This window comes from Pungitius pungitius, chromosome 13, assembly GCF_949316345.1.
Source record: "Pungitius pungitius chromosome 13, fPunPun2.1, whole genome shotgun sequence".
NCBI lineage: Eukaryota > Metazoa > Chordata > Actinopteri > Perciformes > Gasterosteidae > Pungitius > Pungitius pungitius.
Window position 1 is genome coordinate 16,140,019 of NC_084912.1, and position 6,000 is coordinate 16,146,018.

The 6,000-nt window shown below is 42.5% G+C and overlaps 1 protein-coding gene across 1 annotated transcript in view; it reads right to left on the bottom strand.

Moving 5' to 3' along the window:
- cdh23 (cadherin-related 23) overlaps positions 1-4,205 on the bottom strand; it is a 139,697-nt gene extending 135,492 nt beyond the window's left edge. Inside the window, exon 1 of the mRNA XM_037464975.2 lies at positions 4,137-4,205. The gene's annotated coding sequence lies outside the window, so the exon portion shown is untranslated. The remainder of the gene's footprint in view (positions 1-4,136) is intronic.
- Positions 4,206-6,000: the final 1,795 nt, after the last annotated feature.

Consider the following 6,000-nt stretch of genomic DNA (forward strand, 5'->3'; position numbering starts at 1 on the left):
GATGGCAATGCTGATGACACTTTATCTTGTAGAAAAGTAAGCCACTTTACTCTGCTGCAGTATATTTGCATAAGCCTCCATGTTTTTCAGCATTTAAGCAAACAACAATATACAAATCCTTATTTTATCTGAAATTGATGCTATTGATTACCACGTGGGTTCAAATCATATAAATATCAGGGATCAGGGTTGTATGGTGAGACCAAAAGGGATGATTATGTATGGTTCTTGCTCCATTTCTACAGTACTTTTTATAAAAAAAGTGTCCCCATCTCAGAGTACAAGGAACCCGTGTTACACACTAGATGTTCAGGGCTCCTGCAGATTCATTCTCCACAACATCAGGGGTACCCATCCGCCCCCCGGGAGGCTTTGCAGGTCGCGATCCAGGCTCTTTATATCTCGCGCCGAGACTATTGTAACTCACTCGTGGCCGGGTGCAATCCGACCTCTGCAGCTCAGCATATCGTCAAGCCATCCGAGTTCTTGTGTTGTACGCCCCCTCCTCCCTGTACCGGCTCCTGTTTTTTTTTCCCTTGCATGAATACCATTGCAAGCCCTGCTACTTGCCTACTGTGTCGCAAATGGCTAAGGTCCATCCAAACCCGTCCAATACGCTCTCCTAGCTTCAACTGAGAGTAATTTCACCGCGACAAAGGAGGCCCGGCTGCTGCTGTTTGCTCCCCCGTCTCCCCAATAGAAAGGAGCTCCCCACTGACACTGGGACGACACATACTTTCATATCATTTGTCACACAACTAATTTCAGGCCGCGCCACGGCCCAGACAAACAAATAACGTAGCTTCTAAATTGTCCAACTTCTGACTTAACGGTCCTTGTTTCTAAATGGTTAAAGCAAGGACAATGGGTTTACACGTTTTCCATTTTCATGTCGCTCAGCGCAAAAATAAAGCCAATGAAACGTCAATTAGCTTATTTATTCATGGAGGACCCACAAAATGAAGAGTCAGGAGGCGCTTTGGGGTTTTGTTCCCTCAAACCAGCTTTCATTTTTCAACAAAAAAGGAATTGTTCCCACATGAAAACTACGGACTAAGTTGGGTCCCTGTACAGGAATCCAATAGATTGATGTTGTGACCCTTTCTTGAACTACTGTGCAGCCTCTGGATATCCACACAGCCGAATGTACTTACTGCGTGTCTCACTAGAGGCCACGTCTCTCCTCCTGGCCAGCGGCCATTAGTATCAAGCTGGCGTTATTGTAGTCTGTTCTCATACTTAAAATAGAAGACTGGAATAAGAACATTTCTGACAAATATTTAAATTCCTCAAAAACAACAGATTAATACAGCAATATTAATTGAAGTAAATAATTCATACAAAACCGTGCACAAAAACCACACAAATGGATTTCTGTGACAGCAAAAAATGAGCCGAAAGAAAACATGAAATCCACCAAACCAAAGAACCATGCTTAATAAAGGTGTGTAGGATGTTCTGGTGCCACCTCCTCAGTTGCAGACAGACTTAACAATCTAAGCTCTCTGCTTTTAGGATTTTAGTGTTTTTAGACACATTTGTGGTGAGAACATAATGATACACTCCATGACTTTTGCCTCTCATCCCTCGACTGATACAAACAACACGGATCAAAAGGCTGTCATGCTCTTCTTGTCCTCTGCTTGACTTTTATTCTCCTGAATCACCGTTTTTTCAGCTTTTGTCGTGTAGACACCCTATAAACGTTTTTTATAAGACTATGAGATTTATCGTTAATGAGTTTGTTATATGCTGTAATCATGCTCTTTGCACACTATTTATCTCAGTGCTGTTTGCCTCAGCTCTCCACTAGCCTGGGATTTTCCCTCTCTTTGTCCCCCACACATCATTCCCGTATACAAATTCAAAGCATGCGTAATGTGAACTGATTGCCACTTCCCTCATGTTTGTTATGTCAGTGTTAAAATGCCTGTTTCTTAGCCGCGCTTACTTTTCATTTGGCCATTATACGCTGCAATGAGCTGGGCAAAGCTGTCCCAGCAGAGGCCTGTGTGTATTTCAGACAACACAAACACGGACAGCGGTGTCAGAGGGCAGCCGATAGCCTGTAGAGACTCATTCATCTTCTTTGGCCTCTCTCTTTGCTGGAGCGCAGTCATTACACCCTGCCAACGGCTGACGCTTTCAATCCCAGTCGAAAGATCAAAACACACTATTTAGTACAGCGTCGCCCCAACATATGCCTTAGAATATGAACAGCTCACCTCTCTGCCTCCTATCTTACTCCCCCCCTCATTGTCTCTCTTCCTCCGTGTGCCGTTGGAGCCCCCCCTTCAGTGCAGCGTTCCATGCACAAATACCAACAACAAGGCTTCACCACACAACAAAGCCGCCATTAAATAGCTGTTTTTTTGTTTGTTTAACGTGCGACGCTTTGGGCCTATTTGAAGGGGAGAATATACTCAGCAGCAGATTAGATATGAATCCCCAATGTTTTAACTATGAGAAATGAGAGCCCCCCCCCCCACCCTTCTTGCAGAATGTTTTTGTTTCCAAATGCCTTCATGATGGATTGACATTTACACAAATGTGGAATAATCAATAGAGGGACACAGGGATTAGTAGCATGGGGGGGTTTACAAAAAAAAAAAAAAACATTTCAAGCAATCATCTTTTTTTTTTAATGCGACCGTCAAAGATCACGTCTCCTGTGAGACTCCTGCCCACCGCGGCACATTTAGGAGACCAACAGCAGCAAGCGGGAGTGTTCACCTTTAATTGAACAGGCTGAGAAAATCATCTTCTCAGCATTCCTAGTCACTCAACTCACTATTTACACACATCTTAGCCACATTAATTATATCACTACAATACTAAAAACATTTGATTTTAGTAAGCACCACTCTCTCTAATCATGTTTTAGCCCCTTTTCTCTTCCACGGGTTTACAATTCCTTTATAACGCATTACATGCTTTATTACCTTGCTTTGAAAAGTCACTGTATCTGCAATTTATTCTTCTATCACTCATACTTGGTTTAATTTAAACAAATCACACAAGGATTTGGTGAGTCTTAATTTGGCTGTTTTTGTGTTTATTTTGAATGAATTCAGACAGGTATAGCTAAGGCAAAAATTTCCGTGTAATATATTATTTAGCACGTGTGGTGAGCACGTGTGGTCACTCATTTTATGTAATTTAATTTAAACTGCATTACTCACCTGACACATAATTGTATGCACTGTATGATCTTAAAGTGTGCATGATGTAAACACGTAGGATTTAAAAAATGATGTAATGTCAATTTCCATTTAAAGTTAGTTATCAGGCAGGGGTCCAATTGCAATAACCTTGCTTTGCTAATATCACAAGCAACATAACTGTATGCAAATTGAATGATACATGATGATATGAGGGCATAAATGTAATATATTTATGTATCCTATGAAGACTCAGGATTGAAGATGAATAGATTCCTGAATGAAGACAAATTGAGTGGAGCTCCCCTTTGACATGGCGTGAGTCGCTGCGCGTTCAGGTGACACATGAATAAGTAAGCGCACCGAGGCGCTCCACAGCAGGCTCCTGCGTAAAGGTGTCCACCCGACACCTTTACGCAAGCATGCACACCGGCTCACATTCAATCCTCCTGATCGCGATGCAACAGCAGCAACAGTTGGAAATGACCACGACAGAAATAAAACAGAACTTAGATGAAGTGATCTTAAATGCGAAATGAGATGGCAGTGACGCTCCACGTAACCAATCCAGTGGACTGACAGCTCGTGAACACACGACTTATATTAATCAATCAACAAGTTCTACAACTCGTCTTCGAGGCGCACACCCGAGACACTACAAGTGTGATAGCGCCATAAGAAAAAGAGTGCAATAAGTATAGCGCCATAATTATAATAGCGCCACAACTATAAGAGTGCAATAAGTATAATCGCGCCATAACGCAATAAGTATAGCGCGTTAAGTATAATAGGGCCATAAGTATAAGAGCAACTAAATGAGTGAAAAACGTGATCCCTTAAGTGAAATCCTCTTGTGTGCCGCAGTCATCTGTCGTCTCTCCAGCAGCACGTGGTGTCCGTCAGCTCACAGCAGGATGATCGTGGCATTATCACATTGTCATATTGTCATATTGTCATATTATCATATTGTCTTACCTTCCTCGTCCGTGTCCGTCGCTGGCTGTGCGCCTTTAGAGTCGATTGATGCGCTACCAAGTATCTTCTCCCCCCCCCACCTCTCTCTCTCCCTCTCTCTCGCTCTCTCTCTCTCTCTCTCTCTCGCTCCCCCCCCCCCCCCCCCCCTCCCCCGTCATTGCAAATTTTACTTCCCAGTCTTCACAACTACACAACGAGCAATTGTGTGAGGGTTACAAATTACATCCAATCATGATCCAGGGTCACACTCCAGCATCACCGATTTTTAATTTGGCTTCAAAGCAATGGGATTCTATTTTCTCAATGAAAAACAATCACACAAACACCCCCCCACACACACACACACACACAATTTGTCTGTGCATATGACCGACGTGTAGGTATTCTCCACCAAAGACATTCTGAAGTCGAAACATGATTTTGTCCACTAATGGATTTGTTCACTTTTCAAGACAGTTCTTCCATTGAAGTTTCTTCACAACAACCTAAAAACAAAAGCGCCACCATGTGTATTTTAAGGACTAAACAAGTCCATAAGCATTAAAAGAAATGATTGAGTAAAGAAATCTGATTTCAGGGACATGAATGACTCATTAATTAACTTTGATTGGCAGCTCTAACATGACAGCTATATTTTGCACTCAATGTTCATTGAAATGAATTCAGCCTTTTTCATGGATTTCCACCAGGGGGGCTGTATCCACTGAGATTAAAGAGATATATTTATGACCTCTTAAATAAGATCATGAGGTAATATATTACACAAATTAAATGAGCAATCCAATCTTTTCATGGGGAGCAATAGTCAATGCAATAGCATCACCTAGAGCATTAACAGGTAAATGAGACATTTACATGAGAAAAATATAATGCAACTAATTAGTTAATGATATAGAGCCGGTCTGCTATGTCAAATTAACCTAAGAAGTATATTTTTCATTTGACAAAAAATATCCCAAAAGAATTATTTAAAAGATTATCATACCATTGTTCACTGGCAGGTCTCTACAGAAGGATTAAGCTCTATAACCATCTATCACACCCACTGATAATAACACAGTCTTCATTTACAGATCTCAGAGAGAGAGAGCCAGCAACATAGGTAAAAATAGTTAAACTAAGGTGGTCAGGGAGACTGTTCCATAAGCGTGGTGTTGCAGAGCAAAAGGCCCGGTCGCACAGGGTGCGGAGCTTGGTGTTGGGGACCCGGAGGTACGAGCTGCTGGCAGATCTGAGGGTGCGGTTAGAGGTTTGGGGAGTAGGTCGTTCTTGCAGATAGGGAGGTGCATGTCTATTTATGCTTTAATGAGTGAGTAATAGAACTTTGTTGTCAATCCGGAATGAGACAGCGAGCCAGTGTAGTGAGTGTAAGATGGGTGTCATGTGTTCATATTTCCCGTCTCTCATCAGAATCCTGAAAGCGGTGTTTTGGATGTTTTGTAATTTCGGGATATTCTTGCCAGTGAAGAGAGAGTTACAGTAATTGAGGAGATAAAAGGCATGGACAAGCTCCTTTGCATCTGACAGGGTCAAAGTGGGGCAGAGTTTGGCGATAATAGAAGGAGGTTTTGCTTCAGGTATTTTATATGGTCATTAAAGGTCAGGTGAGGGTGAAACCTAACTCCCAGATTGGTCACTGTGGAGGAGAGGGGTATGTCCTGACTGTCAAAGGTGTGATGGGTAATGGAGGATGACTGAACCTGGTGTGGAGTGCTAACTAGCTGGAGAAAGTTGTTGCTCATCCATACCTTTATCTCCCCTAGACAAGCGGTGAGACATGCGTCAGAGTGGCTCAGGGCAGTCTTGATGTAGAGCTGTGTGTCGTCAGCATAACCGTGAAATAACATTCCATGCTTTCTGATGA